We start from the raw sequence: 25,234 nt of genomic DNA, 5'->3' as shown, positions 1-25,234 counted from the left end.
ATATGCAACAATATCTCTGAACCTCTTATTAAGCTTTCTGAGGGTTTTCCTCCTCCAGGAATCCATCTCTGATTCTTGCCAACTTAAAACACAAAACCTACTTCCAGGTTGCATACATAAGCAGGCCAAATGAGTTTGCTTACCTCTCCAGTCAGCCAGTGCTGGATAATCAATAGTAGATGCAATCATGATGAAGAAGCTTTTGTAACCCTGGCAGCTGCAAATGCTGTTTTTTCTTTCCTCTGAACTGAATCAGCATTTTTCTCCTCTCCTGCTACATTTACTCCCAACCCATTCTGGCCACCACACCTTGCAGGGAGAAAAGGTTTCTGCAGCATCCATCACCCACCAGGCCTACCCTCAGTCTCCACAATCAGCAATCACTACAATTCCCAGAATCCCCAGTGACCACACTGGCTGGAAGATTCTCTGTACATATCATGTATTCCATTTTTAGTGAGTACGAAGAGGTCTGTCATGGGTGAATGCATATGAAATTTTCTCAAAGGTCACAGGTCCTACAGATGCTCCAGGGTAAGACAGCAGAATGAACTCAGCTTTTCCTGGCTTCAATATGTTTCTATTTATATATGCCTTTAAAAACTCTAGGATCAGGAAAGCAAGAAAGGAGTTCTGCAATAATTAGAGAATCACAGGTGTTTACAGATGGAAGGTTATACTGGCAGATATATTTTGAAATCCAAGTGCACATCATCATCATCACTGCTGACTGTTGGGGGTGGGTGAGGTCGGGTCAGACCAGGATTTTGTCTTGTATGGTGAATGTGCCAGTATCACAGAGGATTTATTTATTATTTATTTCATTTCATTTATATGCTGCCTTTCTCCCCGGAGGGATCCAAGGCAGCAAACAAGAAATATGGATATTTTTCTCCTATAAAGTACTATAAGAAAATGGAACCAATAAAAAACCACTATGGCAAAAAGGGGAAAGTTCAAAGTAATGCGGCCAAATATTTGGGAAATGGTCCCAATGCATTCCAAGCCTTCATTTTTTTTCCCTACAGGAGGAAAAAAATCATACAGTGACACATCTGCTCAAATGACTGAGGAAGAATGAGGTTTTGAAACACCAGCAAGGTGCAGTGATTTGAGTTTACAGCTCTGGAGACCAGAGTTTGATTCCTGTTCAGCCATAAAACTCACTGGGTGACCTGGGACAAGTCACATGCTCTCAGCCTTAGGAGAAAACAGTGACAAGCCTCTTCTGAACAAATTTTGTCAAGAAAACTCCACGATAGGGTTGCCTTTGGGTTGCCATAAGTCACAAGCAACTTGAAGACACACAACATACACAGAAATGCTTTCATTCATAAAAATATTGGACCACACCATTTTGGACTTTGCCCTTTTGGCCTCTGCACAAGTTCATATGATCTGGCATCCTAGGGTGTGAGTTCAGTGGAAGGGCATTGCATTTCCATCACAAGCTCAACTAACCCTACTACCACAGCCCTTTCAGAACCGGCACAATAGAGGTCCAAATACCCATTTCCTAAAATCCTTCTTTGCCCTGAGTGAGTGGCTCTAAGTGCCAAGCTTGGATTACCATCAGGATGAAAACTGTGGCAGGCAGCTTTGCTTAGAAACAATCTAGAGAAGACAAGCCTGGTAGTGGTGATGGCAGCAGGAAGAGGGAACTCCCTTTAGGGATCTGTGCCAAGCTGTTGCCACCTTCAGCCTTCCTCTCAGTAAGGAAGGGCATTGTGCATTGCTCTGATGCTCTTTTTGAGACTCTGGGGATTACAGTAAATAAACCTCCTGTCCCCTCTTTTAAAAGAGGTCGCATCCCCTTGATTTATGTCTTTGTTTATTGTCTACCCTACCCTCCAAACTCAGGATGAATTACAGCAATGCCACTAGCAAAGAACAGATGAATCATTGACCCCAGAAGATTCACAATCTAAGCAAAAATACAGCAAGGTTGGAGAAGCAAGAGAATACCTTTTTAATAACCATTCATTTGGCTCTTCTAATTTATGATACTTAGAAGATGAAGCTTCTGGTCTTCAGCATACAAGTGGGGATGTCAAGGTTTATGCCAACTTGGCAAAGATCCCGGTACTCCTCTGGGTGGTCCTTAGGCACCCACCGCTTCCTTCCTCCCTCCCCGCTGTTTTACTTCTCTTTGTCTGTGCTTTTCCTATGTGCCGATTCCGGATTTCCGAAGCAGAGCCCGCCTCTTGTTCAGCAAGGCTGTACAACAGCCTGCTATCACAGGCATGGCATGCATCTGTTACATACCTAACAACCACCACCACCACAACAACAACAACAAAACACCCAAGATTGTGCTGAAGCAACTGAAGCCAGTAAACAAGCAGCAAAGCAGACCCAGCACAAAGAAACATATCAGGAAGGCAGATTTTCTGAAGGAAGAAGGAGCAGCATTCATTGTTAGTCTCTGCTTCCTAAGGCATTGAAATGCTGTTTGATGATTTGATGATTACATGCCTCCCTCCTTCTCCTTCTGGTGCCCACAACTCTTGGTTGACTTGGCCTATGTCCCAGCAGACTGTTACCAGAAATGACTTATCCCTTGCTCTGAGGAACATTACACAGAGATGGGGAATGGCCAAACCAGACTTAACATTCATATTCTCTGCAAGAGCTGATGATGACAAAGGAAGGCTGTAAAGCTGTCTCTTCAGTCATTTCCTAAATTGTGAGAGCCAGCATAGGTGTAGTGGTCTGAGCATTGGACTAGGGAGTTTATCACACTGGGGCTAATTTTGGCATCAAAGAGAGATTAAAGTGCATTGAAAACATCCTGCAAGTAAAGCTAAAATGGTGAGTCATTGTGCAAATGATTATCACACGCAATTGTGCAAATAAAGTGGTGTCAGAAATGCATTGCCACTGAAATCCCAAAAGTGTAAAAAGATGTGCGTTAATACTTCTTTGTGACCACTTTAATGGCGGGTTTTGCATGACATTGTGTGAAATTGTTTTGCCTAATTACACAATTTTCCCAGGACGTTCATGGAATAAACTCTTGATCTCCTTCATGTGATAAATTCCTAGGACTCTGGAGACTAGGGTTCTAATCCAAGCCTGGCCATGTAAACCCACTGGGTGACCTTGGGCAAACCACACTCTCTCAGCCTCAGAGGATGGCAATGGCAAACCCCCCTCTGAAGAAAGCTGCCAAGAAAACTCCATGATAGGTGTGCCTTAGGGTCTCCATAAGTTGGAAATGACTTGAAGGCACACAACAACAACAAATATTGAGAGTTGTGGGCAGTGTGGAGATGAAGCCAAAGAGGGGGCTCATGCATGAATCATTGCTTGGAAATGTTCAAGGAGGTTGTAGATATGATGGAACAAACCCTTTCTTGTTCCAGATGCTAAAAGGATGGGGTTTGCAGATGTGGTGAGAGTTGTGGGGCTTCCAAGCTTCTCCAGCACCCATCTGGAGCAGAGAAAGCCAAAGGCTGTTTTCTGCAAGGCATGAGGATATGTGTGCAGGCAATCTCTCCTTCCTGGATGAGCTTTGGGAGCAGATTTTGTGCATCTTCATCGCTTTTTAAAAAATATGCCCTTGTAAAGTGGTCCTGAAAGGATGAAGGGATCTCTTGTGCTTCCTCTGATACATTTGGTCCAAACTATTCTGAGTCATCTTTCCTGTAATGAAGGATGGAGGCATAACTGGGGGGTACATAGGGCTCATCAATAGTAACCCCCCCCCACTGAAAGTATTATGGGGGGGGGGCGGGATGGGTGGGAAAGTCCTCCCTCCCTCCGAGTCTTTTCCTCTGCTCAGTCCTCTTCCCTTTCCTCTCTGTTGCGGACGGTTCAAGCACAGAACAAACCGAAAGGAAACGGTGGGCTGGAAAGAGTTTCCATTTGCTCTCTCTCTTTCTTTTTCTTAGCGCTGGCAAAGAAGGCAAAGGCAAACCCCCTCTGCGCCGATCTCGCCCAGGAAAGATCGGGTGGCCATGAGGCAGGAACCACTGGAAGGCACACAACAACAACAACAACAACCAGAGAGCCCAAGTGGGGAAATGTTCTCTCTACGACCTCTCCCTTCCTCTTTTCTCTTAGACTGCATCCAGACTGCGGAAACAATCCGGTTTGGCACCACTTTCAGGGCCATGGCTCCATGCTATGGAATTCTGGGAAATGCAGTTTGTTGGGGCACCAGGGCTCTACCCCTTGCTCCTCGCAGCCCAGCCCAGCCCAGGACTGCTGCCCTTCGCCTGAGGCTCTTCTCCGACGGGAGCCAGGCGCAGAGCCTCCTCCTCCTCCTGCTTCTCCGCGGGGCAGCTGTTGACGGCGGGAGGCTGAGCTGTCTGGCCGCCCTTGGCCTGGCTGCTGCCGGGCTCCTGAGCCAGCGCCCTCCGAGAGACTGGCCCAGATGGGGACCCCCCCCCCCCCCCCGCCTTCCCCAAGGAGCTCCAAGGGATCCTGGGCTGAAGGAGAGGAAGGGGAAGCACAGGAGAGGAGGAGGAGAAGGAAGGAGCACAAGAGGAGGAGGACGAAGACAAAGAAGAAGAAAGGAAGAGAAAGAGGGAAAAGAGGAAGGAGAAGAAGCAGAAGAGAAAAGGGGGAAGAGGAAGGGGAAGAAAGGGAGCCCCGTCTCTCCTCCCATCCACAGCCCAGCTCTCTCTCTCTTTCTCTCTCTCTCTCTCGGACCAGAGGGACCAGGCGTGTCCTCCTTTTCCAGGACCTGCCCTCCCTTCCAGCCTTCTGTCCGGGAGGGATTCCCAAACGTCCTCCATTTTGAGCAACAGTCAGGAACAGGAATTTACAGCGTTTGGTGCTGTTTGGGTTTGTCCTCCCTTCTCCCCGGGAGCCCCTGGGGTTTCTCGGGCCCTTGTCCTCCTCGGGCAGGCGGGACACCTGCTGCTCCCCCGGCCGGAGCCCCTTCTCCACCGGGCTCCGAGTGCCTCCCTGCCTGGCTGGCTGGCTGCCCGCCTGGCGGCTCCGAGAGGGACTTACCCTGCTGCTGGTGCTGCTGGTGCTGCTAGGCGGGCGGCCCCTCTGCCTTGGCCATGGCGCCTTGGGCGGGAGAAAGGTCCAGTCCGACCGGCCTTCGGCTCCCTTGGCTGCTCCGCCTGGCTCCCTCCTCCTCCTCCTCCTCCTCCTCCTCCTTCCAGCTGCTCTGCTGTCAGCGCTGCGCCTCGTCCTTCCTCCCTTCACAAAGAGAGAGCAGCAGCAGCAGCAGCAGCATCCTCTCCTCTTGAACAAAGTGCCTTTCCCCAGAGGGAGGGGGAGGGGCTGTCACGTGGTCCTTCCGCCCCCCAAGGCAGCCCCCCCTCTGCCCCCAGGAAAGAGGGCCCCCTCTGACACGCGAACCCACTCCCACGCCCAGCCTGGACACGCGCCCTCCCCCTCCGGCTCTGCCAGGGATCCCCCTCGGCTGCCTCCCTCCTCACCGCCCAGCTCTCCCGGTCCACACCCCTCTCTCTCACTCCCACGGCTCCCCGCCACCGAAGCCAGGGCAGAGGGCTGTGGCACCAGAGCAAAACTTACAGGGATATAGATATAGATATGTACACACACACGTGTGTGTGTGTGTGTGTGTGTGTGTGTGTATTGTATACACACATATACACATATGTATACTGTATATACTTATATATGTGTGTGTATATGTACATATATATGTATACATATATACATGAATATATATGAGTACGTGTATACATGCAAGATATGTACATATATATGTATATATGTGTGTGGTGTGTGTATTTCTATCTATCTATGTACAGATGTATATATATGTATATATCTGTGTGTGTGTGTGTATTGTATATACATTTCTGGAATTCTGTGCTTTTCATTTTCCCAAACAATTGCCATTTCCCCCCTAAAAGAATCGTGGCCGTTCATGCCACCCGTGTAGAGTCAGTCAAAAATGAACTGTTTTTACCCTCCTTCAGGGTGACTCTGGATGCCTCTCCACTGCAGAAATAATCCAGTTTGATACCACGTTGGCATGACTCAATGCTATGGTATTATGGGAACTGTAGTTTTGTGAGCCGTTTAGTCATCTCTGTCAGAGAGCTCTGGTGCCACAACAAACTACAGTTCCCAGAATTCCATAGCACTGAGTCATGGAAGTTAAAGTGATATCAACCCAGATTATTTCTGCAGTGCAGATGCAGCCTTGGACTCTTCTGCCTTAAGTGGCACTCTCTTCCAAGGAAGGGAAATCCATTGCCAGCTCAAATTGCCAAGAAGATAGGATTTCTCCAGAAGGATTTGCCAGGATGCGTAACTAAAGGTCTTGTGGGTTGTCCTAATTGCACTTAATGCCAGTTCTGTTCCTGGGTGGGTTGGAAACAAAGCCACCCATCAAGTGATCATGGCAACATCAGGAGAAGTTTTTGCCTTGCATTCTCTCCAGCTGTGTGGAAAAAGAGCCCTGCCTAGCATGCAGGGTATGAAGTAATAAAGATGGGGGAAAGAGAATAAATAATACCTGGCAGATTATCAAGAACTGATGGTCAGATCCAAGGATAGCCATGCTGGCTATATAGCAAAGTACAAATGCAGGCTTGTGACTAACATCCTGACAGTTTTTCCACTCCTGTATGACTTTAACATCTCTGCCTGATGAAGGAGCCAGAGGAGCATGAACAGACTACAACATGTACTTTGCACATTTTGGTGGGCCAATAAAGGTATCACTGTTTTGTGGATTTTATTGCACTAAGTGCCAATGATGTATCTCTAACATTGTCAGATAAAAACCAATGTCATAGTTTGAATGTTGAACTAGAACTCCAGCAGACCAAGGTTTGAATCCCTGCTCAGTCATAGAAACCCACTGGGTAACAACTTCAGTCAAATCACACTCTCTCAGCCTCTGGGGAAGACAATGATAAACCTCCTCTGAAAAAATCTTGCCAAGAAACCTTATGATAAGTTTTCTAAACATCAGACCTAACTTGAAGGCACATAACAACAACACAACAATGCACATAGACTACCAGCTGCTTGATGCATGCCCAAAGGGAGGACACATTTGTTGGCAGCACCTGTGTGCTTTTGAACTACAAATGACCCAATCAATTCAATAAACAAAGGCAGACTGCAATAGTCATGGCCCATCCCTGCTAAGTCACAGAGAGGATGGGAAGAAGAGCAGGATAAAAGCAGTCTGAAAACAATACAGAACATTGCTGAGGTGGTTGGGCAGTCCTTGGCACAATCAGACAGAGACACCAGCAGAGGTATTAAAAGGTGAGCTCTGATGGATCAGGCCAATGGACATCTAAGTCCACCCTTGCTGTCAGGATGTCCCCAGAAAAACTACATGAGGGTTGTAAGTAGCCTTCTCCTGTTGCCCAGAGGGACCCCTCTTTTGGAAAACACTCCAAGATCCCAATCACCTTGATCTGACCTTGAGGCTAAAGTCACAATTCCAATACACTTTGAGTTATTTGGTTCCTTTGGTTATATGGATATTTAATTAGATTTATAGGTGATGGTGACTTGTCTCCAAAACAACTTGTACATTGTACAGTCCAATCTTATGGATGTCAAAAACAGTCCCAAAAAGTAACTTTCTCAAGAAGTAAGTAAAATGATTTCAAATGTTCTCAAAGAAACCTGCATTTGTTGTTGTTGTTGTTGTTGTTATTATTATTATTATTATTTATGTTATTTATACCCTGCCCTTCAGCCCTAAGGGCTCTCAGAGCGGCTTACAATTATTATTTTTAATAAGACGGTTCCCTGCCCTCAGGCTTACAATCTAAAAGACACGACACAAAAGGAGAAGGGAATGGTGGTGGGGAAGGGGATGAAGTCCAGTGGTTCTTCTCTCCCTCTGATGCCTGGACCAAGGCAGATGGACTAGAGGGAGGGCTCTTCTTCTTCAGGCTAGCCCTGGTGGAGCTAAGACCAGCCTATTCTCTCCCTCACAGACCGAAGGATGACAGTTATGGAGGGAGGAGCCTCTTTCTTCAGCCTGGCCCTGGTAGAGCTGGGTCAGCCTATTCACTCCCTCCCAGGCCATAGGATGACAGTTATGGAGGGAGGAGCCTCTATCTTCAGGCTAGCCCCTGATGGAGCTGGGCCAGCCTATTCACTAAATTTAAATTCACTAAAATTCACTAAATTTAAATTTAAATTGGAAGTCAGTTCTATTAATCTACTACATTCTGTGAGAATGGCCCCACTAGGATTCTGGAGACCAGGGTTCAAATCACAGTTCTGCCATGTAAACCCACTGGGGCCCTATACAGACCGGCCCGAAAAGCCAGCCTGTGGGCAGAGTCGGGGCACAGCATACTGATGATGCATGCCCTGACTCCGCCCCCAGGGTGCCATGATGCCATGCACTGCTCTAGATGGCACATGGCATGATAGCATGCCTCTAGTGCTGCATCCAGATGATGCAGCACTGAAGGGGCACCATGCTGCCATGGCTATGGTGCCCTTTGGAGGATGCAAAAAGGAGCCACTTTTATGGCTCCTTTTTGCGCCCTCCAAAGGCCGGATTGGGGTCACTGTGTGAGGTTGCTGTGGCCAGAAATCCAGCCCAATCCAGCCCCTTAGGAGCATCTGTATAACACCTGGGTTACACTGGACAAGTCATACGCTGAGCCTCAGAGGATGGCAATAGAAAACACCTGTCTGAAGAAGCTTACCAAGAAAACCCCATGATAGGTTCACCATAGGGTTGCCCTAAGACAGAAATGACTTGAAGGCACACAATAATAACAACAAAGCATGCAAAGGAATGCAGTCTTAATACTTCAGGAACACTCTATCTTTACTGAATTATGGTGGAGACCTTTTACAACAGGAATGGAAAACTAACTCCCATCTGTCCTAGCTCACATGGGCGGGATACAGACCGCCGCTTTGCAGCGGTCTCCCGCTGGCGCCATTTGCTCCGCACAGGAGCTGCAGCAGCCAAACCGCGCGGCTCCCGCGCGGAGCAAAAAAGAAGCTCCATTTCGGAGCTTCTTTTTGCGGCGCCTTTATGACGTCGCGAGGCGCCGCTGGCGCATTCGCGACGTCATAGGCACTGCGACACGTCTGGACGCTATGCGTCCAGTACGTAAACATGGCGGCCCCCATGTGGAAGGGGCGCCACCATGTTGTACGTATTCTATACGTACTAGGGTTAGGGGGTGTGGAAGCACCGCCCCTTCCTAACCCTAGTACGTATAGAAGACGTACTATATGGCGGTTTGTATCCCGCCATGGGCAGTGATCAGAGATGAAGGGAGTTACAATCCAACAGCCACAGATTCCCTAGCCCTGTTTTAAACCAACAGTGATCATTCTGTACCGCATTCTTATCCTAAGCCCTTATCAGATGAGTGTGGAACTGGGGGTCTTCTGCACTGGGCGGTTCGAATTCACGTTATTTCGCAAAGTACTGTCATACCTGGGAGTCCCTCCGCATTGGCATGATTCAAATTGGCCAATCTACATTCGCGCGAAGTGCATTCAGTGCAGAATGTTTTGTCACACCGGTGCTCAACATGAGGATTGGCCGATTCGTATCGGCCCCCTCGCACATGCTCAGTGGTGCCCTGCATGGGTTGCAACCTTAAACGCTTCCGGGGTGAAAGGGGAGGTCACGTCATGACAGCCCGGTAAACAGCTGGAGAGCCAGCTCATGCACATTAACAATCGCGATACAACGTGCCCATTACTGTTTCCTCTCTACATTCCTGCTTGGTTTTAATGTTACCATGACCTTCCCTTGCAACAAATTAGCAATGAAATGCCCGGTTCTACGTGTGTGTGTGTGTGTGTGTGTGTGTGTGAGTATGTATTCGGGGGGGGGGGGGGAGCAGTTCCAGCGGCTGTCAAAGAGGCTGGATGGCCATCTAAGTAAATGGGGATGCTTTGATTAAGAGTTCCTCCTCCTCCTCCCGGCTTGGGATCCAGCCCGGGCATCCCAGGTAGGGAACAGGCGCGGGGCCTCTACAATCGCGGCGATCGCCGCCATTCCAACGTCCTCCTCCTCCTCCTCCTGGCTTGAGAGGCAGCCTAGGCTGGCTCCCAAGCCGGGAGGAGGAGGAGGAGGAGGCTGCTGGAACCGCGATTCCAGCGGCCCCCGCGCCTCTTCCCTGCCTGGGATGCAGCCAGGGATGCCTCTCAAGCCGGGAGGAGGAAGAGGAGGCCGCTGGAACCGCCCCCCCCCCCGCTTCCCTGGAACCGGCAAGAGGAAAGACCCACCGGAAGTAAAAATTGGAATCTGGGGGTCTTGCGATGGAATTCAGGACTGGGTAGTCACACCAGACCCATTCACACTGAGATCGAACAGAGCCCCAATCCAGGATATTGCCAATCCCCTTATCAGCGCACTGGCCAACACGCTCCAAAAAGAGGAGCCAGTACGCATTCAGTTCGGCAGCTCGCGCATTCACGTGAGTGCGGATTGGGCCATTCGAATGCTGGTATGATGGTATTGTGCGAAATAACGTGAATTCGAACCACCCAGTGCGGAAGACCCCCAGTTCCATACTAATCTGATAAGGGCTCTATTCTGCTATGCAACACTCAATTTGTTCTAATACACAATAGAGTGTAGCCAACAACATTTAAAGCCTAGTCACACAATCTTGTCTATTCTGGTCTCGTCCAGAATGGGGTCCATCCTATATTCTGAATTTTAACTAATTTAAAACTGTTTGTCACAGGGACAGCATATAGAAGGGTCAGTGAGGATTCTGCGGTATTTGTAGAAGCACAGTTAAATTGCAGCACTAAGCTTACTAGGGAAATAGGCTATACTGAAATCAGTAGAACTGACTTCCTGTTTGGAACAGGATTAAATCTGTAATTTATACTGGCATTCATCACATTTGTATTTTTCAAAGAAGTAGCTGTATTAGTCTTTTGCAGCATAAAAAGGAAGAAGGAAGAGGTGGAAGGAAAGAAAAAGAAATGTGGCAGCACCTAAGACTAACTGGTTATTATTTTAGCATGAATTTTTTTGGATATAAACCTATTTCTTCACATGCAACATATTAGAGTGATACATGCTTGAGTATAAAGAATATTTACACAGTTATGGCAGCTAGATGGAAAGGAATAGAATCCAAAAAGATGCAAAACATGACCCTTGCCCTAAATTTTCAAAGGACTGTGTAATGTGAAACAAGTCTTTCAGATCTTTACAGTGGTCAGTTAGTGCTGATGTGTAAAAGCAATAAAACTGCTTGCCAAAAGTCAGTTCCTTGGGTAAGAAGATTATATGTGCAGTAGTGAGAACTCTGCAGCTATGCAGATATGGCAACGCTCTCTGAGTCCTTTCTAATAACTAATGGTGTGAAACAAGGTTGTGTTCTTGCTCCAACCCTATTTACAGTCTTCTTCAGCATGATGCTCCAAAGGGCTACAGCAGATCTCGAAGAAGAAGACAGCATTTACATATGCTACCATACTGATGGTAGTCTGTTTAACTTAAGCCATCTGAGGGCTTGCACTACGACTCTAAACTATCTAGTCTGTGAGCTGCTTTTTGCTGACGAAGCTGCCCTCGTTGCCCATACGGAAGCAGCTCTGCAGTGCCTAACATCTTGCTTTGCTACAGCTGCAGACCTCTCTGGGCTGGAAGTCAGTTTGAAGAAAATGGAAGTTCTCTACCAGCCTGCACCTCAGGAAGAACACTACCATCCCCACATCACTGTGGGCACATCTGTGCTTAAGTCCATCCAGCAGTTCACCTACCTGGGAAGCATCATCTCCTCAGACGCCAAGATTGATAGAGATCGATCACAGACTGGCAAAGGCATATAGTGCATTCAGAAGGCTTCATAAAAGAGTCTGGAGTGACAAACACTTGAGGCGAAGCACAAAAATCAGTGTGTATAGAGCCATTGTACTGTCTATTCTCCTTTATGGGTCTGAAACATGGGTCACCTATTGCCAACACCTACGACTCCTTGAACGCTTTCATCAGCGCTGTTTACGCACAATTCTAAATATACACTGGACTATGTGACAAATGTTGCTGTCCTTGAGCAAGCAGGGATCACTAGAATTGAGGCCATGCTACTGAGGACGCAGCTGCACTGGGCAGGACACGTTTCTAGGATGAAGGACCATCGCCTCCCAAAACTAGTATTCTACGGTGAACTCGCCACGTGTCAGCATAAGAGGGGCGCTCCAAAGAAGAGATACAAGGACTACCTGAAACAACATCTCAGGCTCGGCCAAATTGATCACCATCGGGAGGCATGGAGGCGCACTACCTACGATGCTGCAGCCTTTTACGAAAGCTCACGCTGAACAAGTCTCAAAGAAAAATGACAGCGCAGAAAGAACCACAACCCGGAAACATCACCCAAGGAGACTCTCTGCTGTGCTTTCTGCAACCAGACTTGTTTATCTCAGATTGGCCTTTTTAGCCATCAATGCCCTTGTAGTAAGCGTGGGATGAGTCCTTCCTGAATCTTTGTTCGTGAAGAAGAGCCAGAGAGAGAGAGAGAGAGAGAACTCTTTGCATTGATATATGTAGTGTGCCATGAAGCCATTGTCTTTGTTCATATCCTCTGCTCATGGATTGGAATTTGTGCATATAATTCAATTCAGCAATGTCTTTCTAATCTTTCTTTGAAATTTCCTTGTTTAAGGACAGCAACCCATGAATCACTTACTGTGTGTCTAAGAAGGTTGAAATGTTCTTTTTTTTAAATTTTATTTAGAATAAAACATTACATATAAGAAGTGAGAGAAAAGAAGACAACAAAAAATCCACAAAAAACAACAAACAACAACAACAAAAAACAACGAAAACCCAACCAGCTAACACGCAAACAAAGCAAATTACATTACTTAACATTACCTTCTAATAATAAACAAACAAACAACATATTAGCTATATACAAAAGATATTTGAATTTTTGTCTCTCTAGTCATACTTCCTTTACAATTGAGTGTTCCCATATCATGATTTTTTAACCGTTTACTCCTGATATTTATGCTTCTATATTTATCAGTTCCTGTGTTGATATAATTTTATCAAATAGTATTTATTCATTATTTATTATTTGTTATATGTCACCCCATTCTTCAATATTTAAGACATTTCCATTCTTCTTCTATCTGATTTTTGTCCTTTCCTCTTAATGAGGCTGATATTATGTCCATATTTTTTGCCTCATATATTTTAATCAGCCAATCTTCTATTGATGGATTAGAAATACTTTTCCAGTGCTGGGCATATAAAATTCTTGCGCAAGTAACCATGTACAGAATAATTCTATTATTTTTTGTGGGTTTTATATTATGTGTCATGTTCAATAAAAATAACTTTGCTTCAAATGGTATATTAATTCCTAAGATTTTTTGAATAGTTCCATGGATTTTTTGCCAGAATTCTTTTGTTATATTACATGTCCACCACATGTGGAAAAAATCTCCTTCCGGTTTTCCACATTTCCAGCATTTAGTATCACCTGTTTTATATATATGATGTATTTTTTGGGGGGTTAAATACCATCTATATAGCATCTTGATATAGTTTTCTTTATAATTTTGACACAGGGTAAATTTATTTGTATCTTTCCATGATTTTCCCCATTCATCTGTTGTTATTGTTTTCTTAATATCCTGTGCCCATCTTACCATACTACTTTTGATGGTTTCATCCTCCAGATCTCTTTCTTTTAATATTTTGTAGTATTTTGATATATGTTTACCTTTTTTATCCAACATTATCTTGTCTATCTCATTATTTTCCATTGTCAGTCCAAGAGTTTTAGTGTCTGTTTTAAAGCGATTATTTATTTGATTATATAAAAACCAGTCTTTAATTTTCCCTTTTTCTTTCAATTCCTCTACTGTTTTCATATTATATTTACCTTCTGATGTTTTATTTATTATATCTCCATATCTTAGCCAAGAAGCTTCGTTATCTTTAGTTCTACTATAATAGGCTTCTTGTATGGATACCCAAGGGGGGATATTCTTATAAAATTGAGATCTTATTTTGTACCAGACTTTGAGCAAAGATTTTCTTATAACATGGTGATTGAACAAACTATTATTCTTGGGTTTCATGTACCACATATAAGCGTGTATCCCCAAATTCAAATTATCTTTTTCAATGTTCAGCACATTCTTATTCTCCAATTTAAACCACTCCTCTAGCCACTTGAGACATACCGCATAATAATATAACATAAAATTTGGCAAATTACATCCCCCTCGTAGTTTATCTTCCGTCAAAAGTTTCCATTTAACCCTTGCTTTTTTACCTTCCCACAAAAATTTACTTAATTCTTTCTGCCACAAAACAAAACAGTTTTCATTAGTAATTATTGGAATATTGGAAAACAAATACATCAATCTTGGTAGTATATTCATTTTAATTAAGGCAATTCTGCCCAGAAAGGATAATTTATATTTAATCCATTTTTCTAAATCCCTTTTAATCTCTGTCCATATTTTTGTATAGTTATTCTGAAATAGATCGGTGTTTCTTTTGGTGAAGTAAATACCCAAGTATTTAACTTTGTTTTCAATACTAAACCCTGATGTTTCTTTGAGTTCTTTTTCTTCATTTTTTGGAAGATTTTTTGTAAGGATCATAGTTTTTTCTGCGTTTATTTTAAATCCTGCTAATATTCCGTATTCCTTAATTGTCTGAATTAATAAATTTATGCTTTTATTTGGGTCATCTAAGAAAAGAATTATATCATCAGCAAATACTTTTAGTTTGTATTCAATTTCTTTAATTTTAACCCCTCTAATTGCTTCTTCTCCTTTTATTTTATTAATCAAAATTTCTAAAACCAAAATAAACAATAAAGGAGACAGAGGGCATCCTTGCCTTGTTCCCCTTTTAACCTTAAAGCATTTAGATTTCTCATCGTTAATGAGTAAATATGCTTTCTGTTCCATATATATCTTTTTTATCCAACTCCTAAACTCTTCTCCCAAATCAATCCTTTTTATAACTTTAAATAAAAATTTCCAATCTACTTGATCAAATGCCTTCTCTGCGTCAAGCAGGATACATGCCAATTTTTTTTCACTATGCTGTTCATAATATTACAGAATGTTTATAAACGTTCTAATATTGTTCTGTCCGTAGCGTCCAGGTATAAATCCATTTTGGTCTTCTTGTATATATTCTATTAAAAAAATTTTTAGCCTGTTTGCCAGTATAGATGAAAATATTTTATAATCTACATTTGTGAGTGAAATAGGTCTATAGTTTCTTATATCAATGTGATCTTTCCCACCTTTGGGGATGACTATTATTAATGCTTCCTTCCAAGTTTCAGGTATGCCGTGCTTATTTATTTCATTGAATGTTTGTTTTAATGGTTCTAACAATTCTTCCTTTAATTTTTTATAGTAGATTGCTGATATCCCGTCTGGCCCCGAAGCTTTCCCCAATTTTTGCTTCTGTATTGCTTCCATAATTTCTTTATCTGTAATTTCTGTATTCAAGTTTTGTTTTTGAACTTCGTTTGTTGTTTTTAGGTTCAGTTTATTTAAATATTCTTTAATTTTCATATTTTTATTTTCCATATCTGTCTTATTATCATACAGTTCTTCATAGTACTTTGTGAATTTCTCTATGATTTCATTTTGTGTGGTATATCTTTTATCATTGTATTTTATTTCATTAATAATCTTTTTTTCTCTTATTTTTTTAATTTTTTGTGCCAATAATTTTCCAGCTTTATTTCCAGATTCAAAATTTCTCTGCTTAATTGTTCTTATTTTGGCTGTGATTTCTTTAATAGATAATGCTTTTAATTTTTCTTGTAATATTTCCACTTCTATTTTTAATTTCTTGTCTCCTTTTTCTTTCCATTCTTTTTCTTTTTGTTTTAATTTATTTTGTAAATGTATCTCTTCCATTTTCTTTTTCTTTTTTTGTTCACTATTTATCTTAATGAAAATTCCTCTAGCTACAGCTTTACTTGCGTCCCATATTGTTTTCATTGGTATTTCATCTGTTGTGTTTTCTTTAAAATACCATCTCATTTCCTCTTTTACACGTTTTGTCAGTTGTTCATCATTTAGCAAATCTCCATTTAATCTCCAAGTGTGATTCAATTTTTTTTCTTGTAAAGTCAATATGATAGGGTTATGATCTGAAACTGGTTGAAATGTTCTGCAGTTGGCTTTTGGATTTCTAATGTCAGATTTGTGTCCATTAATCCTCTTGCAAAGAGACTGCCCTGTTGAAGTTTTTAAGTTAGAAAAATGTATAAACCATGGCTCCATCCAAAAGGTATGTGTGTATCTCTGAATGGTATAGACAAATACTTGAAATCTACAATATAAATAAAATAAAAAAACATGTGTTGTTGTTATGTGCTGTCATTTCCAACTTAGAGCATGTCTATGGTGAAGCTATCAAGGGGTTTTCTTAGAAAGTTTTTTCAGAGGGGGGTTGCCATTACCATCATTTAAGGATGAGAAAATGTGACTTGTCCAAGGTCAGCCAGAGGTGCAATAGCACAAATGGTGAAAATGAAATAGCCTAAATGCTTCAGCTGTTGCTGAAAATACCATGTCTGTACCAGGCACATCTCCCACAGGATGGCAAAGTCAGGTTAATGCCACGACAGCAAAGACTCTCTCGTCTGTGTATGCGTAATGCATTTTTCCTAAAGATGGATCACAGAGAAAGGCCTCCCCTGAAGATTTTAATGCATAGGCAAGCTGGTATGTGAAGAAGCAAGAAGCCTGTAGAAACCTGGTTGGTGAAATTCTTTAGTGTGGCTGGCAGGGATTGGAAAAGTTTCTGTATTTATTTAAAAAGTTGCCTTTGCTTATCCATTGTAGTAATTGGGCCTGTCTGTGTGATTTTATTGAAGTTCAGAAAGGAAAACTCTATCTGCTCTCAGTGGTTGGATTAAAAGATTGTTCTTCCTTTTGTTCTGTTCGTGTTTTGAAGAAAGAAATATACAGAGGTTGAAAAGGGAACACTTGCTCACTGTTTTTTGGAAAGTGCATTCTTAAAATACACCAGGCATCCCCCAGCTTGGTGGAGGAATGGCCATGGGCCAAGTTGGCTAGGAACAATGGAAGTTCTAGTCCAGTACATTTGAGGACACCAGGTTGTGTCAGAGACAGCCCATGAGCATTCTCTAGTATTTGTAGTAGCACAATTACTTGGTTGCACAGTTCAGAAACATTCCAGTTTCATAAACAGCAACTTTATTAGTAGTGTGTAAAACTCTCCCTGCATTTTACCTCCTGCTGTCCCTGTGAAGAAAGAGTTTAGTTCTTATGACACATGCCTCCCAGAAACAAAGCTTCCGCTTGAACAAAAAAGGCCATGTAGTGCCTCTCATAAGGAGCCTGTCTCCTCTCAAATGACAAGCACATGTCACAAGATTCGCAATTGCTCTTGGAGAAAGTCTGCTCTTCACATCCCCACATCAGATATTCAGCATTAACCCTTCATCCACCACACAAGTGTGCACAAAGGTTTTATTGTGTCACAGAAGTTAAGCCTAGAGGCTCCCAAATGACTCGGTGACCTACTAACAGTGCCACCATGAAGCCCTTTTCATGTACTGGGATATATGTGCTATACAGAAACACTATGAATCCTGCACCTGAGCCATGCAGACCTGGTTGCACTATATGGTCCTTAGGGAACTAAATCTTCAGTCCATTGTAGCCACAGTATCTGGTTAATACCACACAAAGCTTGGAAAAGTTACTTTTTTGGACTACAACTCTCCAGAGTCCCCCAATGGTTGGAATATTTGGGGAGTTGCTCCAGAACTCATGTTTCCCTGATAGGGCTGGTTGTACCATTATAAAGAGTGAAGTGACCACTACAAATATCAGATTTTTGTAGGAAAGTAGTAGTGATAACCTCTCAGCTTTTCATTGTGCACACCCATCTTTTCCACTCTGCTGGAACACAGAGCTCTTTGCATAAAACAATCTTCCTGCAGCAATAGGTGTGGTGGAGAATGTTAAAACATGATCACTGTTGAAGGGATATTCAAATGCTAATCTAGTCCATTTCTGTAACATAGGCTGGGTAAAGGGTGGCATCTTATGCTTTGCTTTTGGCAGCAAATTGTATTGACCTGGCCTTCATCATTGGATGCCTTGCCCTTTGACACAGAAGTTCTTCTTCTGAATCTAAGCTTTGCAAGAGGAAGTAGGTTCTGCTGGCTAAGACAAGAGATACATTCTGTACGCACTTAGAGACACAACTTCACATTTTAAGACTCTGCTGTATAAGGGTCAAGCTTTCTGGCCCTCAAATAAGGGATATCTCTTGCAGGAAGAGACACCTGGCAGACCAAATTTTTATACTCTTCTTTATCTTATATGCCTCCTTGTGAATTTCAGTGATCAAAGGTGTGTGTAATATAAATCCATAGCATAAAACAAACAAACTGCATTTTGTCCAATGAATACACAAATACTTAAATGATACAGATAGCCCTGGTGATTTGCACACTAAATGTTGAGATCATCAGTGTTTTCAAGACAGGGAAACTTGTGCAGGCTGAGCCTGTTCCAGCCATACTGAGAGTTCTTTGTGGATTAAAACCAGGATATAGTTATTTTTAATAAATACAAACCTATCTCTTTGCAGGCTTCACTGTAGTTCTAGCTCTAGCATTTGTATTCTGGACTGCAGCCTTTATCTCACAGGAATCCTGATAGTCAACAAAAGGGAATGATTTTAAATAGTAAACAAATGGAACAACCAAAGAGAAAAAGGCCTCCCTTCCTTCTAACCTTTGGTACAGAAGAGTGAAATCTAGTCAAGAGTTTTTAACAGAAAAAAAAAAGAGTACAGCAAAGTCTGCAAGTGACTTTGCAGTTGGGTGGAAAGCCCTGATATCTAAACCAGATGCACATCAATCTTTGTGATGGTTTATTCCTGCCAAAGAAATACCAGAGATGGAATGGCATCTCTCTTCTCAACTAGCAGTAATAAAATATGTACTTACACTGACATCTGCTGGCAGTTTGAGGTCCTTGAAGTAGTTAGGGGAAAGAGAACTGAAGATGAGGAGCAATATGTTAGAACAGGGATGTGGAAACTCTGATATTCCAAATGTTGTTAGCTACAACGAGCCACAGCCAGCTTGGTGAATGGTCAGAAATGATGGGAGTATAAGTCCAACAACATGTGAAAGACTGTCCTTGCTTTGATGGGCTTGTAAGGAATCCTCTGATAATGAGATGGAAACAGACATTGGCATACTTTGAGGAGACAAATTGAAATCAACAACCAACATTTCTGATTTCAATTGCTCTATTCTAAGTACAGTTGGCCCTTCTTATCCACGGATTTTTTATCCACGGATTCAAGCATCCATGTCTTGAAAATATTTTTTTAAAAAAGTATAAATTCCAAACTGCAAACTTTGATTTTCCCATTTATATATTTTACAGTGCTGTTGTATTTAATGGGACTTGAGCATCCACGGATTTTGTTATCCATGGGGGTCCCTGGAACCAAATCCCAGCAGATACCAAGGGCCTACTGTATGACAAAGTCTGCATCCAGTCCTTAGTCCATGTGTGTAAATCATACTGAGTTCTTGGAGAAAGCACTACATAAGCACTATATAAATAAATATTAAAAGAATATTTGTTATATCATTGCTACTTAGAGTAGTGGTTGTTGGACTGTTACCAGCCTATAAGGTATTGAGTGCAACCTATGGCAAGTTTCCAGGATATAAAGAAACAGTTGTAGCCAATGGGTACAAACATGGAGCCAGTCCCTGGTACCTTGGAGTTCAAATAGTTTAATAAGTACTGAGCTATGTAATTCTATCCCCCCCATTAGCATATCTTGCATATTTACATTATAATGCCTCATAGGCTTTCTTGACATTAGAGAAAGTAATGATCTTAAGTGTAGTACCAAAAAAATGTATAATCACAATTATATGATCTCAAGGGATGCTCTAAAACTAGAACTAATCTATGAGACTAGGGTTTGAATCCCTGCTCAGCCATGGAAATGCACTATGGGAGCTATTGTGATGTAGTGGCTTGATTACTGAGCAGGGATTCAAACCCTAGTCTCCCAGTACTAGTACTAGTCTAGGAGACTAGAGTTTGAATCCCACTACATCACAATGGCTCCCACAGGATTGTACTGCTACTTACTTATTCTAACACTTTCTTTTGAAAATTAATTTTTATTTTCTTGGGTGCTGTCAGGTTCCATGTTACTGCAAGAGCATCAGAACTGGATATCAAAACTGAAATCTGTGCAACAAAAATAGTAAATTAATTGTTTCACACAGGGAAATAATAACTATTGTGAACTCTGCCCTAGGAAAGCTCAAACAGAGGCCTCTCAGTGCATGAAGGATACTAGTTTGTGAATTAATCTGTAATGCTTTTTTCTGAGCAAACAAAGGCATTTTTGGCCCCACCGGACCACACTTTAAGTTAGCTGGGTGAATAGTGGCCACTTCCATGTTATACTCTATTACTGCACAAAGACATTTCAACATATGCACAGTCTTCCCTACACATACATAGACATCTCAGCATATCTCATACCAAGCACATTCCAGTGAGATAACAGTTTAGCCGTTGCTGTTTCAAGTGAATAAACAGCAATTTCAGAATCTGGAGAATAGCATGATTTTCTCTGCAGCCAATTAATCAATTAAGCTGTGAGGAAAGGCTAGTGGGACCCCTCTAGCATTGGGTATGCGCAAGAAGAAGCCCAAGTCCCCATACAGCATTATGGTTGCAGGTTATGCACCTCTGTGCTTAGAGTATCATAAAGACATTTATGCCCTCCCACATTTCACAGGTGAAAACTGGGACCTGTATGGCCAAGCAAACATCAGAAGGTGGTCAAGATAGCAAAGGTTGTTAATGAAAAATAACACAGAACCTAGGAGAGGCTGTAGCAGGTTGCACTAGAGAAAGACATGATTCTGCTCCCTCCCGTCCTCTCACCTCTGCTGAGTTAATTGACTGCAAACTACTTTTTCACTTTGAATTCAGTTTGCAGCAACTGAAGTATGCTGAGGACAAAGATGGGAAGTAGCAGGAAAAGAGAAAAAAACAGGATAGCTTTAAAGCAGCTGGAAAACTGGAATGACAGATTAAACAGGACTGTCTCTATCAAATCAACAGTTGGATTGTATGGATTTTACTACTTTCAATTCACAATTCTTTGAATTCTTTGCATGGGAATAGCATTATTCGTTTTGCAGATGAAAATGACTGAAATCTATTCTGACTTGGACTTAATTTGTTCATGGACAATGTCAGCATCATTACAATGCCCAAGCATAATTTTTCTAGGTCTCATAAAAATGGGAATATTCAATGGTGTCCTCTTCATTCAAGTAACCAGTCATTTTAATTACTGTTATAAAAAACCTGAAATCATATCCCTAGGGTGGTTTATAAAATGAATAAAGCATTTTGTAAAAAAAAAAAAAAACACCACACAGTTATAAAAACATAAAGCAATCAAATGGATTAGTTTCTCTAGGTTCCTTTGTTTAGTCTCTTTTTTCTAGCTGCTTGATTTTATATCTAAAGGCAGACATGTCAGTATGGCATATGTGTGCATAGTTACGTGTATCTCGACTGCAAGTGACAAATGCCCTTTTGCCACTGCTCCCTGTCACTGAGACTCAGTGTCAGATTTTCTGTGTGCAAAGGCCTAACTCATATAACTAATTCTGGGACCTGTAAATCACAAGGAATACCATTGGCTCCACTCCCCTGGGATTTCAGTGTCCCTTATTACATGCCTGCCAATTGCCCCAATTTGACAGCAACAGTCCCAACCAATCCTCTGCCAACCCACTTTTCCAGCTGCTTTTAAAATGTCCCAGTTTCTCTCTCTTCCTTCCACTTCCTCCTCATGTCCTCAAATTACTTCAAGTGCTGCAAAGTGAGTTTGAACTGCAAAAGTAGTTTGCATTTAATTAATTCAGCAAGGGGGAGAAAAGAGTAGGGGGCAGACTCATGCCCTTCCCAGCAGGATCAAGCAAATGCAAACTGCTGTCGCCTTACCTAGCTTCTTTTTCTTCATTAATAGCTTTTGTCATTTTGACCACTCTCTGATGTTGTTTCGCCATACAGGTCCCAGTTTACATCTGTGAAATGTTAGAGGGTATGTAATTATTAAAAAGCCCTTCCCAGCTCCTGCTACACCCCATTACAAAGGTGAGCAACTGAAGTCCTTTTAATATTTCCAACGTAAACTCTCATCATTCCCAGCACCACTGGCTATGCTAGTTGGAGTTTGGAAGAGTTATAAGCCAAAAACATCTGAAGGAGCACAGTTGCTCACTCCTGCCCTAATGAATTTTGTCTTAGGCACTGAGGAATACTGTGGGATAAAATTATATTGGGGGTATGGGGTCTACTTGAACCACAAAGAAATCAGCCTATTAGTACTTAACATCCAAAAGATGAGCAGCTTTTAAACTAACTCTAAGGGAACTCTGACAAGAAATGAGAGCTTCCAGTTCAGCAAAACTAATCTGTAAGATATCAGCATAGCCACATTTTAGATTGTTCTAGAGAGGACAGGGTAGAAATAGACCACAAGCATACAGGAAAACAAGATAACCAGCCAAAAGACCAGAGGAAAATATTCGCAGCAGAGATATTGGGTGCAGCCGGACACCATGCTCAGGGGTTTCAGTATTAATCCGACACAGAAGTGTCTGAATCCTGTTTGGGGAGCTGGAGTGCTTGGTTTTATACATGTACATAGATATAGTGGGTGGGGGTGTGAGACAAAAATGGGGAAATGGAAAGAATCAGTGTTGTACAATCATGTCTGGCTAGCAACTTTTCAAGAAGGGGTGGGGAAAGAAACACAAAGGGCATGATCATTGCATACATTCAAGAGAGCATGTTGTTCTTGTTATTGTGTGCCTCCAACTCATTTTTGATTTATGACGACCCTAAGACAAATCATAGGATTTTCTTGGCAAGATTTGTTTAGAGGTTTGCCACTGCTATCCTCTGAGGCTGAGAGAGTGTGACCTGCCTAATGTCACCCAACCCCAGTGGGTTTCACGGCTCAGCTGGGAATCAAACCCTGGTCTCTACAATTGCAGTCCAACATTCATCCCACTATATATCGTGCTGGCTCAATTTGTATGGGTGACACACTGTGTGACTGCATAACTAATTTACTACTCAATAGGTACTGTTGTCCTCCTGGTTTAAATACGGGGTGATCTTTAAATGGAAAATTAATTCAAGTAGGCACCCAAATGACAATGTTGTAATAATGGGTGGTTAATAGAATCACAGACCCAGTCCAACCTCCTGCCATGCAGGAAGACACAATCAAAGCACTCCCTAAAGATAGCCATCTTCCATTCTGCGAGTGAGTATGTTCCACTGAGGGAGTATATTCCACTGACTAACAGCTCTTACTTTTAGGAAGTTCTTCCTAATGTTTAGGTGAAATCTCTTTTCCTGTAGATTCGGTTGTACTCACATGGACTGTGTAAATTTATGTTTTGATTATGGCAAAGGAGTAAAATTTTTAGATACCTTAAAGGATAGTTCATGGAGGTGAACAGGGAAAGTATGATCCTGGATGTAATTGTAAATAATGACCGACTGTAAGATCAGCTCTAGCTGTTGTTTAATTGGCAGTAGCGACAAAGACATCCAACTTAATTATATGCCTACAGAAACGTGGCAGGGAACACCAGCAGTCATACTTGACTTCAAAAGGGGAAACTTATGATAAATGATGGAACCAATTTAAAATGAAAGTTGAAAGGGAAAGCCAACTGGATGAAATCTTGAGGGGGGAGTGTATGAAACAGAAGTGTATTCGTAAAGATAACGGTATTCCGTTGACAAGGTTGTCATATTTGTAGAAGTGTACTATTATTTTAGAATAATGCATGGTTTGTATAAAATATATAGGTTTTTCCCCTCTTTCTCTCTCTCCTAATAATATTAGAAGCAAGGTTTATGCAGTGAAGATTAATGGTGGAACATTCAGGACCATTCAAGGATGATTTGCTATGACTGATGTAGATGGATGCAAAACTTGGAGGGCTTTAAGTGGGGTGGGGGGAATTAGACCCATTCATTTGGGATAAGTGTAGCAGTGCCTACTAGTCATGAAGTCTATCTATGACTTCTGGTATCAGAAATAATATGTCTCTGAATACCTGACTGTGCTGGTGTTCCCTGCCATGTTTCTGTAGGCATATAATTAAGTTGGATGTCTTTGTTTCTACTGCCAATTAAACAACGGTTAGAGCTGATCTTACAGTCGGTCATTAATTACAATTACGTCCAGGATCATCTTTTCCCTGTTCACCTCCATGAACAATCCTTTAAGGTATCTAAAAAAGGAACATGAGTGTGAGGTATTAGCACACTCATCACAGCCTAATGTGGGCATTTGCTTGGGCCATGGTGGGAAAAGACCAGCAGGGCAGGTGTTCTTTTCTGTACACACACATTTTGCAGTAAGTGATAATAACAACTGACTATGCCCAACAGTTAAAATTTTCCTGAACAGAAACACACATACTACAGTGTGCCCTTGCTATCTGTTGGGGTTTGGCTTCAGGACCCCCCCCCCATACCAAAACCCATGGATGCTCAAGTTCCATTACATACAATGGCATAGTAAAAATGATGTCCCTTACATAAAATGGAAAAATTAAGGTTTGCATTTTTGAATTTATATATTTTAGGAATATTTTTTCAATCCATGGTTGAATCCATAGATTTAAAAAAATGTGAAGATGGAGGACTGACTGTATATATATATATCTACCATATGGGAAAATAATTTTGGGCAAGCTTTTTTTTTGTCCTCCTCCTAGCACAACAGTGTTTGCAGAGGATTTTATACACACATCTACATTTTCCCACATAAGATGTGAGTCGGAAAGAGTATTGTATTTATTTTTAAATTACATTTACAGCATGTTTTCCCACCAAGTTGGCATATGTAGTTTTCATCCCTATTATCCTTATAGCCTCTTTTCCTGGAGCTTGCGTCCATTGTTTAATATCCTCAGAAGTTAAAAATTACAGAGCAAAGGTTGTTATTGTAGGTCATGTCAAATCTTCTGTTTTGGAATGTAAACAACTCTGAATGCCTCCAGATTTGAGTTGCTAGCCCCAAACAATAGGAAATACTGCAAGTCTAGAGAAATAGATAATTTCAATAAGTCTGATTGATGGGTGCCCCATGAGGGATAGTGACATCTGTTAGTGTAATATGTGAATATCCAATGAAAACACAGGGGTGTAAATGTTTAATTCAACGTAACCAATGAAAATGAGATTTGTA

At 42.1% G+C, this 25,234-nt stretch overlaps 1 protein-coding gene across 8 annotated transcripts in view; it reads right to left on the bottom strand.

Annotated features, from left to right (window-relative positions):
- NAV1 (neuron navigator 1) overlaps positions 1–5,086 on the bottom strand; it is a 416,170-nt gene extending 411,084 nt beyond the window's left edge. For 7 of the 8 annotated variants that reach the window (XM_042462102.1, XM_042462105.1, XM_042462106.1 and 4 more), the window contains exon 1: positions 4,963–5,086. The gene's annotated coding sequence lies outside the window, so the exon portion shown is untranslated. Of the gene's footprint in view, positions 1–1,965; positions 2,879–4,962 lie in introns of those variants that run through there. The other variant, XM_042462103.1, reaches the window with a different exon arrangement.
- Positions 5,087–25,234: the final 20,148 nt, after the last annotated feature.

Source organism: Sceloporus undulatus, chromosome 4, assembly GCF_019175285.1.
Source record: "Sceloporus undulatus isolate JIND9_A2432 ecotype Alabama chromosome 4, SceUnd_v1.1, whole genome shotgun sequence".
Lineage (NCBI taxonomy): Eukaryota > Metazoa > Chordata > Lepidosauria > Squamata > Phrynosomatidae > Sceloporus > Sceloporus undulatus.
Note: the sequence above shows the minus strand (reverse complement) of the source record. Positions and strands in the feature narration are given on the sequence as shown.